The 12,655-nt window shown below is 41.9% G+C and overlaps 1 protein-coding gene across 2 annotated transcripts in view; it reads left to right on the top strand.

Annotated features, from left to right (window-relative positions):
- Window positions 1–12,655, top strand: part of stpg2 (sperm-tail PG-rich repeat containing 2) — a 591,496-nt gene that overhangs the window by 368,079 nt on the left and 210,762 nt on the right. The window lies entirely within an intron of this gene.

Below are 12,655 nucleotides of genomic sequence, written 5' to 3'. Positions count from 1 at the left end.
TTAAGTTAAATGAAAATTTTTTTTGCAGCAGTACAGTCCTTTACAAGATGATGGCAAATATATTGACATAAATTACTATAAGTTATACATACATATCTTACATGTGTGCAAAATAAATAACACCAGTGTAAGATCAAGAGAAAGAAAAATACATAGTTCGAGTAGTGTTCTTTTTTTTTAAGATCAGTTCAAGAACGTCATGGCTGTAGGGAAGAGACTGTTGTTGGATCTCGAAATGCGTACCTTTATGCTCCACTACAACCAAATAAAGTCAATGAGGCTTTAAATACATTATTAAAGGATTAAATGATTCTTGACTGTCATTCAAACAGCCTTTCTTCCTATCTTTAAAAATTTTACAACTAAGAAGTAAAAATTTACAATCAGAATTGGATAAAAGTAATATATATGTATTATATGTACCTATCATTTTATTTGAGAGTTTTGGCAGTTGTCTTTAGAAGATTAGTCCCTCAAACTTAGTTCCTACCAGTGTAGTAACTTGCATATGATTTCAATGAGGAATTTAAATGAGAATTCATTTCTGGTTGTGACAAAGACGTGTCCAATAATAAGATCCTTAATGCCAAGTATCAGGCAGCAGTCTCTTAGGCGGGTAGATTGAGTGGGCATCATCATTGTAGGGCTCAGGTGAAGTTCGACTATGATAATCTTATTACAGTTTTCCAGCATTTGTGGGAAAGACTGTCTGATGTGTGAAGATACCAGTCAAGGCTGCTGTAGAGGTTAGAGGGCAGGGCGCTAATCTAATATAGGAGCTGATGTTCTCCTTGTCAGAATTGAAAAGGCAGAACTAATGGTGTAATCAGGCACATTACAGAATTGCTCATGCTTGCTTCTTTGTCAAGAAACTGACAGACCACTTAGGGACCACCGAGGTTTGTGCAGCTCCTCTGCCTGGAGTGTGACTGCAACCTGATTATTGATTTCATGATTACGGGGCCTTTGTTTTCACTTTTGCGAGGACTGATCTTCTCAGATGGAAATGAATAGTGTTTTAATCATCTGACAAGTATGGGGAAGTAAAGCAAACACAGAATGAAACTGACTGTCACAAGATTTGCTCGAGGAAGTGTATCAAGTCAGATTGTATTAATAGGTAGTTAGTTTATTATTATCACATGTACTGAGATAGACCAAAGAGCTTTTGTCTCCAAGTCATCCAGACAGATAGTTACTGTTACAGTTACAGGAAAAGAGCAGTGCAGGTAGACAAATAAAAATGAAAGGCTCATGAAGAGGCAGAGTGAGAGATCAAGAGTCCATCTTTTAACATAGTAGTCCATTCAAGAATCTCTTAACAGCTGGATAGAAGCAGCCCTTGAGCATGATAGTAGATGAGCCTTTTTTTGTATCTTCTGCCTAGTTGGAGGGGGGAGATCAGGATAACCGGGTTGGGTGGGGTCATTGATTATGTTATCTGATTTGTCTTAGGCACTGTGAAAAAGTATTTATTTAACTCTGTGTAAATGTAAATGTTAATCTTTCGTTTGATTTTGTTGCTTAGCTGGGGGTGTTTGATCAATTATTGATGCGTTGGCTCCAAAGGAGCCTTCCGGTTGGCCCATGTCCTAGATCTTTTTCCATAGCACTGTGAAACTTTTCTTCCTTTTAAAGTATTTCTCCAATATCATTTTTGAATGTTCCCACTGTGTTTGCTTCCAACAATCTTTCAGGCAACATTTTCAGATCAGAACATGTCATGCAAAACAGAACATCCCATCTTACCACTGCCTGATTTGCCAAATAATTTCCATTTGTCGCAGCGATCACTAACTTGCTATTTTCTCCCAAATTACATCAGTTCTCCTTCCTGGAAAAGAATCAGCCCTTTTTTTGTGGCCAAATACTGTAAATTTATATCTTCTCTTGATAGAGAAATTTGAGGCAATCAACCCATCACAGTAATACTCCTGACAAGTCCATGAGCAAGATGATGCAAATGCTGAAGGTAGTGGAATCTGATGGGAAAGGAAGATATTTAGGGCCATGCCATATATTCAGGCTGGGTATTCTATAACCCCGTAGTATGAATATTGAATTCCAGTAAACTGTCCCTCTTCTGTCCCTTTTCTCTCTCCTCCTGAAATACCCAGCCCCCCATCACCATGTCCCCCTCATCTCCTTTACCCCATCCATCTTGCCATCCCACCTTCCTCCCCTATCAGATTCCATCATCTTTAACCCTCTTTGCCTCCACCTATCACCTCCCAGCTTCTGTCATCCCCATTCCCCACCCTCCCAACTCCCCTCACCTGGATCCATCTATCACCTCTTGGCATTTGCTCAACTCCTTCCCTCACCTCCTTATGTCGGTCACCTCCCCTCATTGTTTCAGTCCAGATGCTGGGTCTTCACCTGAAATGTCGACTACCTATTTCCCTCCCAAGATGCTGCCTGACATGTTGAGCTCCTCCAGATCTTTTAGTATTGGTATGCACTTCGTTTCCCTGGCTACTCATCCTCTTGTTTAAATATTTGATTTCTAAAGGACATTCATTAAATTTAAAGGTCTGAACATCACTACTTCAACCCCTTATCAGTTCTGCTCTGCTGCTCCAAGGCCTGATTTTGGTCACTGCCTGTCTTCCTGATAACCTGTGTAAAATAATTTGCACTGCACCTTCCCAAGATGCTGACAAAACCACAGCAGCTGCTCAGCACAGACTGTCTGAATATAGCATATGTGGAGTTGTGTCAAAGTGAACAGACCCTATCACAAACTATGATCTATTGATGAATCTCTATTATTATCTCAGCTTCATTAACGTGGTCAAAACTCACTGGTAAAGAATTCTTCTACACGCCCCCAACCCCCCCCCCCCCCCGCCACCCATTGCTTCACAAAGTCCTTGTAGATCCTAAAAAGACTTGAAAACTATTGATTCTTTTGCCCATGACACAATATTTCAACACATTTCTAAAAATTGGAGAGAATATTCCCCAAAGATCATGAACCTCGGCATGCTCTCCATGGGTGTTTCTCTCTTCTCTTTAGAAATGGGGTCTTTGAATGGCAAAAGCCATAACTCTCCACACCCAGATATTTTATGACTAATAAAAAAGTCAGAATCAGAATCAGATTTATTGTCACTGACTTAATTCATGTGATTTGTTGCTTTGCGGCAGCAATTCAATGCAATACATAAAAATATTACAAAGTACAATAAACTATATCTAATATATATTATATTATGGATAGCATCCGTTAGTCTCGCGAGACCATGGATCTGTGCCTGGAAAGTCTTGTGAGTGTCCACTCCAGGGCGCAGGCCTGGGCAAGGTTGTATGGAAGACCGACTGTTGCTCATGCTGCAAGTCTCCCTCTCCACGACACTGATGTTGTCCAAGGGAAGGGCAAGGGCCTATACAACTTGGCACCAGTGACATCGCAGGAGTTGCCAGAACGAGGTTGAAGGCAATGTCGGACTGCCTTGGGGACTCCAGCTCCGGATTTGTCCTTAGGTTTTACTCCTGAAGCCTTTCCTATGAGTGGGTATGGCCGCAAGGCAGCGGAGGTTTGAAATCAGAGTTTTCCCTCTCTTAACTGGACTGCATTCCCAGGCTGACGAGCTCCATCACCCAAAGCACTGGTTTTAAGGTTCCAGGACCCACCTTCACCCCTTATCCTGTCAATAGAAACTGTTCTGCCGGGCTTAGAGGCTAAGCCACACAAGGCCAGGAGTTGGACTTGGCTGTCAGAGGTTATTTAAGGCGCATGCCATGAGGAACACTTTTGGGTAGCGGGAGCTTGTCTCCACTACCATTCCTTGGCTTGACAAGCTTGGAACCATATTATATTATATACATATAATATATGTGATATAATGTATTAATAATACTATTAATAATTATATGTAATATTTATATAGTAACAGCAAAAATAATGAGGTATCGTTCACCAGTTCATTGTCCATTTAGAAAATTAAATGTCCAACTAACAATTCAGGTTGATGCATCTACCGTGTCCAAGTACTTTACCATCTTGAGAAAGTTGTGTTCGTGAGCTCACTCAGTTTTGCAAACCTCTTCCATAAAGCATCTCTCTCAGTAATAAATGAATGCTATTAATAGGTGTTGGAACTTGCAGCTGTTGTTTGGCATATGTCCACCACAATAGTCAACCGTATCAACTTCACCGGTCATTCCTTTCACATCCCTTTCCTAGTGGTACTGCCACATTCTCAAACCCTTGATTCCACCTCTTCCATTATTGCTACATTAGCATTTATTTTTCATTACTTTGCACCACTTTGTTGCTTTGCACTCAATGTTGCATTTACTGATGTTTTTATTACTACTGTGTACAGAGCAGAGAGTACGGGTGGAAGGCTGTTATTATGGCTTCCACAAGGATTGGTACTGGACCTCTGTTTTGTTTGTGATATACAGTACATCAATGGTTTGGATAAAAATGTAGATGGGTGGACTAGCAAGTTTGCAGGTGATTGGTAAGAAAGATTTGTGGAGTTGTGAACAGTTAGTTTACTTAAGTCAGACCACACAGAGTACAGACAGACATACTTTATTGATCCCGAGGGAAATTGGGTTTTGTTACAGTCGCACCAACCAAGCATAGTGAAGAAATATAGCAATATGAAACCATAAATAATTAAATAATAATAAGTTAATCATGCCAAGTGGAATTAAGTCCAGGACCAGCCTATTGGCTCAGGGTGTCTGACACTCCGAGGGAGGAGTTGTAAAGTTTGATGGCCACAGGTAGGAATTACTTCCTATGACGCTCAATGTTACATCTCAGTGGAATGAGTCTCTGGCTGAATGTACTCCTGTGCCTAACCAGTACATTATGGAGTGGGTGGGAGTCATTGTCCAAGATGGTATGCAACTTGGACAGCATCCTCTTTTCAGACACCACTGTCAGAGAGTCCAGTTCCACCCCCACAACATCACTGGCCTTACGAATGAGTTTGATTCTGTTGGTGTCTGCTACCCTCAGCCTGCTGCCCCAGCACACAACAGCAATTCTTGTTACCCCATTATGGGAAGGATCAAGTTTAATATCACCGGCGTAAGTCGTGAAATTTCTGGCTATGCAACAGCAGTACATTGCAATACATAATAAAAACTGAATTGCAGCGATAAATAAATATATTTTAAAATTAAATAAGTAGTGCAAAAAAGTGAGGTAGTGTTCATAGGTTCAATGCCCATTCAGAAATGTGAAGAAATGGAGATTGTGGAAAGAGTAAAAAGAGGTTGTTGCTTGGATTAAAGGATATGAACTATATGGAAAGTTCACTTAGGTTATTCTCTCTCGAATGGCAGAGGCTGAGGAGAGATCTGATACAAGATTTAAAAAATTATAAGAGCCATACTGTAGACAGGGTAGACAGTCAGAATCTTGTCCCCAGGGTAGAAATGACAAAAGAAAAATAGAGGACATGCTTTTAAGGTTAGAAGGGGAATTTTAAAGGTGATGTGAGGGGCAAGTTCTTTACACAGAGTGTAAGTGACTGGAATGGGTTACCAGGGGTAACAGTGGAAGTGGACAGTTTGGTTGAGTGTAAGACACATGCATATGAGGAAAATGGAGGGGAAGGGATGACACACAGGAGGAAGACATTTAGTACAAATTGGCATCAAGGTTAGCACTTCATGAGCTGAATGGCCTGTCCATTGTGGAACTGTGCTATGTTCTATGTATGCTGTTTACTCTGGGAACTTCACAGAGATTTCATTGCACCCTGATATTTTTGACAATAAATTAAAATAAATTTACCTGCTTAATACTATTCTTTACAATGCTATTGGGGCATGTCGCTACCTCCACTGGTCTTTAACCATGTTATAATCACATATAGGTTGTATATGTGTTTTAAATGGCCTCTTTCCACACTGTAACCTTTCTCTGGCTCGTTATCTACAAATTGATTAAAAAAATAAAATTTAAAATTCTACCCATTCCCGGACTTAAGAGGATCTATCCTGGGCCCAACATATTGATGCAATCCCAAAGAAGGCATGACAGCAGCTAGGAGTTTGAGAAGATAGTGTATGTCATCAAAGACTCTAGCAGGTTTCTACAGATGTACTGTGGAGTACATTCTGCTGGTTGCAATACTGCCTGCTGTGAGGGCTCCAATGCGAAGGATCAGAAGAAGCTGCAAAGGCTTGTAACTTAGTAGGCTCAATCATCATCAGTGGCCTTCCCATTATTCAGGACATCTTCACAAAGTAGTGCCTCAAGAAGGTGGTCATCAGTAAGGAACCCCACCATCTGAAACATGCCCTCTTCTCAGTACAACCATCAGAGAGGACGTACAGGAGCCTGAAGACCCACACTCAACATTTTAGGAACAGTTTATTCACCTCCATTGTCAGTTTTGTGAGTAGGCCTGAATCCATGAATGCAACCTCACTATTCTGCTTTTGCACTAATTTATTTTATCTTTTATTGTAACTTATAGTAAGTTTTAAAGTTTTTTCATTGTACTCTTGGGGTGGTGGGCTGGAGATATGTCTCTACCGAAGGAGGTATAGGACGCTTCTTCCCTCCTCTGGCCTGCCGGTTACCTCTGTACAAGGTGTTGCACCTGGTTAGCCCCCCGATCAGGGTCACACGGCCATGGGAGTGGGTGATGGATGGTCAAATGAGCAGCTGTTGCATATCACAAGTCTTGGTTATGTGACCACTGACACCAGGTAGACAATCTCTGAAGAGAATTGATAATTGCTGGGGTCACCCATCTTGTAAAGACACTGCCCAGCAAAAGGCAGTGACAACCCACTTCTGTAGAAAAATATGTCATGGACACTCACAGTCATGGAAAGGCCATGATCGCCCACACATAACAAAAAAAAGAGCTGCCACAAGAACAATAAATTTCACAATGTATGTCAGTGAAAATAAACCTGATAAAACTCACTCCTCATAATTTTGAATGCCCCTGCTAAATCCATACTGCTCTAACGTGGCAATGCTGGTCTCTCCATGTGATGAAAATTCCTTCCAGATGACACTTTGCCCCCTCTGTTAATGATGCTTTGCCCAGCATTAAAAACAATTGTCGTTTACTCCAAAGGAAGAATCTGTCACACCTTCTGTGCAGGTGACCTGCGGTAGACTGCGTTGGCCCTGTGTCACGACCTTGAGAGATATAGCATGCATAATGTGTCCTTGGTATCAGCGTATAGTTGTCAGTTTAGAACCAAAATCTACCTGGTGATACATGACTTTCCATAGAACTGTATCATGAATAAAATAATACACAATATCATTTTAGCTCATTAAGGGCTGTGTAAAATTGTGAAATAATCTCTGCTTTGTGATAAAGCAGAGGGAATATCTAACTTTCTAAATGAAAATAGGTTTTAAAAAATTAATGAAGCACATTTCATTATTTGGTTTATTAGGTAGTCTGTAAAACTGTCCTAACAACCCTATAATTTATTTAGTGCCCATTTTGTTATGCCCGAGATTGATCCATCAGCAAATGACTGTTTGGCTTAACCTTCATACTTACACAAAACTTAATTTTCACTGTTGTCCTTTCCACCTGATTTCCTGACCCCAGGTCCTCTCCTGTCACTTTGTCCTTGGCTACACTTCCTTCACTGTCAGAGGGTGTACTGAATCTTCTGACGGACAACTGTGGGGTAGTACACTGGTGCAGCTGGTAGAGCCACTGCCTTGCTGCTCCAGCAAAACCTGACCTCAATCCTGACTGTTAAACTTGCACATTCTCCCTGCCACTGTGTGGGTTTACACCACATGCTTTGGCTTCCTCTCACGCCTCAAAGATGTGGGTCAGTGGGTCGATGGATTGTTGTAAATTTGCTCCTAGTGTGTAGGTGAGTGGTAGATTTTGGGTGGAATTAATGGGAATATGGAGAGAATAAAATAGGCACTTGATGGTTGAATTGGACACGGTAGGCTAAAGGACTCACTGGCTCTCTCTATACCTTTTAAGTTCATCTTTGTTTTCAAATCCTAAAATACATAGATGATGTATTCACTTCCAGATATCTGGTCTTATTGGTGCTAGTGGCACTGGCCAAAAATGGTATGGTCTCCAACATTTTTACATTTCAGTGCAAGTGACTACATTATTTACGTTTAACTTCCGAGGATAAATCAGAATTAGAATTAATTTTAATATCACTGGCATATGCTGTGAAATTTGTTGTTTTCTGACAGTACATAATAATAAAAACTGTAAATTACAGTAAGGAGTCTATATATTAAAAAGTTAAATTAAATATTTAGTGCAAAACGAGAAAAGAAGTAGTGAGGTAGTGTAGATGGGTTCAGTGTCCATTCTGAAATCGGATGGCAGAGGGGAAGACACGGTTCCTGCATCGTTGACTATGTGCCTCCAGGCTTCTGCACCTCCTCCCAGATGGTAGCAACAAGGAGAAAGCATGTCCAAGGTGATGGAGGTTGTTAATGATATATGTCACCTTTTTGAGGCATCACTCCTTGAAAGTGTCCCGGATGTAATTGCCCATGATGGAGCTGATGGGGTTTACAACTTCCTGAAGCTGATTTTGATCCTGTGCCATGCCCCACCTATACCAGAATACGATGCAACCTGTTAGAATGCTCTCCACGGTACATCTTTAGAAATTTGATAAAGTCTTTGGCGACATACCAAATCTCCTCAAACTCCTCATGAAATATAGCTGCTGCCGTGCCTTCTTTGTAACTGCATTGTTATGCTAAGCCCAGGATAGACCCTCAGACACACAGGAATTTGAAATTGCTCACCCTTTCCACTTCTGATCCTTTGACGAGGCTGGTGCGTGTTCCATCGTCTTACCCTTTCTGAAGTCCGCAATGAATTCTTTGATTTTAATGATGTCGAGGGCAAGGTTGTTCTTGCGACACTATACAACCAGCTGATCTATCTCAAATGTGTATGCCTTGGCGTCACCATCTGAAATTCTGCCTGCAGCAGTTGTGTCATCAGCAAATTTATAGATGGCATTTGAGCTGTGTCTAGCCACACAGTTGTAGGTGTGGAGAGAGTAGAACAGTGGGCTAAGCATGGATCCTAGAGGTGCACTGGTGTTAATTATCAGCGAAGTGGAGATGTTATTTACAATCTGCACAGACTGTGGTCTTCTGGTGAGGAAGTTGAGGATGTATTTGCAGAGGGAAATTCAGAGGCCCTGGTTATAGAACTTCTCAATCAGAACTGTCAGAATGATGGTGTTAAACACTGAGCTGTAGTCAATAAATAGTATCCTGACATAAGTATTAGTATTGTCCAAGTAATCCAAGGCTGCATGAAGAGCCAATGAGATAGCATCTGCTGTTGACCTATTGGACAATAGGGAAATTGCAGTGGGTCCACATCGTTACTGAGGAAGGAGTTGATTCTACCCATAGCCAACCTCTCAAAGCACTTTGTCACAGTAGATCTGAGTGCCACTGGGCGATAGCCATTAACGCATCTCACTCTGTTCTTCTTGGGCACTAGTATGATTGTTACCCTTTCAAAGTAGGTGGGAACTTCTGACTGTAGCAATGAGAGATTGAAAATGTCTTTGAGCACTCCCGTAAGTTGGTTGGCACAGATTTTTAGAGCCCTACCACGTACACCATCTGTTCACCCTCTTGAAAGATGTTCTGACGTCAGCCTCTGAGACAGAGATCACAGGGTCGCCAATGCGGCAGGGAACCTCATAGCTGTAGTTTTATTCTTCCTTTCAAAGTGTGCTTAAAAGTCATAGAGCTCATCTGGAAGTGATGCATCTCTGCCATCGTATGTTAGGTTTCTTATTAACATCTGGTTTAGGATGGTGCTAGTGATGCCCAGCGACTACTTATCTGTGGCAAAAAAAAGAAGAAAACTACTAAACACCTCATTACTAACACTTTATTAATAACAATCAATGCTAACATGGAGAGGTGAGCAGTGCTGGAGGCAGAGGCGCAGGCGAAAAATGGTCAAGGAAAATGGACTCAGAGGCCCAGGGAAGGCATGGTTAAGGCAAGGGGGGTGGTGTGTGTCAAAGAAGAGTCGAGGCAGAGTCATGGCGATCGTGAGAGTGAGGGAAGTCCGGATGTCTGATCGATGTAAATGCAGGGCCGGGCTGGGCTGAACTGGAAAGGTTGGGTGTGGGCCAAATTGTGGTGGTGAGGTTCAGACCTCAGAGCAGTGAGAGCAAAGAGACACCTGATGTTTGGATGATTTGAGCCCTGGGCAAGATTAGAAAGGTCAGGGTGTTGGGACTGAAGGTGAGGCGAGGGCTGGTCCTGCTTGCTGAACTGAGGCTCTGGCCTGTTCTGGCTGCAGTGATGCCTGGCTTTGTGTCTTTTGTAAAACTTATGTTCTAAGCAAAACTTATTTGCTTACTTTTATTGTTCACACAAATTGTTTCTTTTCTCTCTCTCTCTGTCCCTCCCCCCCCCCATTGGGTGTTTGACAGTCTTTTTTTTAATGGGTTCTTTTGAGGTGTTTTGTTTTGTGTTTGCTTATTAAGAGATGAATCTCAAGGTTGTATATCAAAGGTTCAGGGTTCAAAGGTCAAGTTTAATGTCAGAGAAATGTATACAATAAACATCCTGATATGCTTTTTCTTAGCAAGCATCCACGAAAACAGAGAAGTGCCCCAAAGAATGAACAACAGTTGAATGTGATAACCCCGAAGTTCACCCCTCACGCGTGTAAGCAGCAGTGAGCAACGATCCCCCCTCCCCCCACCGGCAAAAATAATTGCAGATCAGTACCATCACCGAACCCAAGCGTATGCTAAGCAATAGCAAAGACGCAGGCCAAAGTTATTCTAAAGGCTTTGCATTTCATCCAAAATGCGACAACCCACAAGTTTTCTCTCTCCCTGGTAAGGGAGACAGAGGTGTCCCTCATTTTCACAGCGAGTAGGAGCCATAACAACAACGCTGCTGGTTTACAATGTTAAAAGTCCATTTAATCATTTTTTTTTGAGCTCTGTGTCCGAAGATTGTAAAGACCTCGGATCTTCGGGCCCACAGCGAAAGATTTTCCGGCCTCCCCGATGACACATGGCTCTCCTGCCGTGACACCGTCACTCGATCTGCCCATCTCCAAAGCCCTGAGATCTTAGACTTCCGAACACGATCGAGACTCTCAGTATACATACTTTGATAATAAATGTTCTTTGAACATTTGAACTTTAAAAAAATCGTTTTGCGTTGTTAAAAGCAATGGCCTACAAACCCTGCGAGAGTTGATGTGCATCTAATTTCAGCTCTAACCTCAATTGGAATTGTTCTTTTGCTCTTGCGATGGCCTTCCATAATTGCACCTGGCCTTCTTAGGCTATAAGACCATAAGGTATAGGAGCAGTATTAGGCCATTTGGCCCATGGAGTCTGCTCTGCTATTTATCATGGCTGATCCAATTTTCCTCTCAGCCCCAATCTCTTGCCTTCTCCCCTGACTGATCAAGAATCTTGTATAGTCCTGGATCACCAGACTTGAATACTACGGATTTAGTCCTCAGCAGTCTACAAATCTTCTGGTTTATCCACGGCAGATTCCAACGGTCTGTAAGTGAGCTTTGGTGTTGGGAGTAAAAGAGGTGGTTTCAGATTACTTCTCTGCAATACACCTCATCCTGCTCCATTTCTTTACAGCTTAATGCAAAAGTGGATTTGTCGAGCACAGCTAGGATGTGTTATGTCAGCACCATCCATAACCTTCACCTAGTGTATACTTGTGAAATTGTAATTTACCCATCTTCAGCCTCCCCCTTTTTCCCCTCTGTGTTAATTCTCCCTTTATGCCCCTTTTCCTATCAGTTTCTCACCATCTCTACTAATTTCTGTGTGTGTGTGTGTGTGAGAGAGGGAGAATGAGCGACACTTTATCACTAACTAACAAACACCCCACTAACTTACAATACAAGTACAAAGTCTTTGCTGCCAATTCTTTTCACTAAAGAAATCACAAATTCTTTACAAGTTCTGCCATTGGAACAAGTGCCAGTGTACAACAAAATCAGAAAATGCTGGAAATAGTTGGTCAGGCAGTGTCTGTGGAGAGGGAAATGGGTTAAATGTTTCCAATTGAAACTGACCCTTTAGATCTTCACCTCTTTGATCACAGGGCTTCCAGCATCTGCAGCTTTTTGATTTTTATTTACCAGTCCAATGATACGCAACTATACACCTCTTGTATTTCCCCAGGTATTTATTCCTTTAAATAACAAAATCACACACTCCTTTAACATTGTGTAAAATCCCCAAGCTCCATGTACGAATTCAACTGAGCTGTATTAAAATGGAAGACCTAAAACTTGGTCAAATCGTTTTAAGGATTTTATAGGAATTGGGGGAATGATGAGTGAGTGAGATAGACGACAGATAGATAGAAGGGGGAGAGAGAGGGGGAGAATCAGAGGCAGAAACAGAGAGGGGGAGAGGTGGAGGGAAGGAGGGAACAACCCTTTCTTTCATCTTTTTATACTGGCCGTCTCCCTTATTTCCAGTCCAGATGAAGCACCTCGACCCAGAACATTTCCCTCCAGACATGATTTCTAATCTGCTAAGTTCCTCCATCACTTTTACAGTTGCTCGAGATTCGAGGATCTGCAGTCTCTCTGGTGTATCCAGAGGTCACAACCTGGGCAGTTAAAGACACCGCTGCTGGTAGTGGGGAGTTTAAAACAGGAGATGCAGAATG

The sequence above is a fragment of the Hypanus sabinus genome, chromosome 3 (genome assembly GCF_030144855.1).
Source record: "Hypanus sabinus isolate sHypSab1 chromosome 3, sHypSab1.hap1, whole genome shotgun sequence".
Lineage (NCBI taxonomy): Eukaryota > Metazoa > Chordata > Chondrichthyes > Myliobatiformes > Dasyatidae > Hypanus > Hypanus sabinus.
The sequence above is the reverse complement of the archived record's forward strand: the minus strand, read 5'-3'. Positions and strand labels throughout refer to the sequence as shown.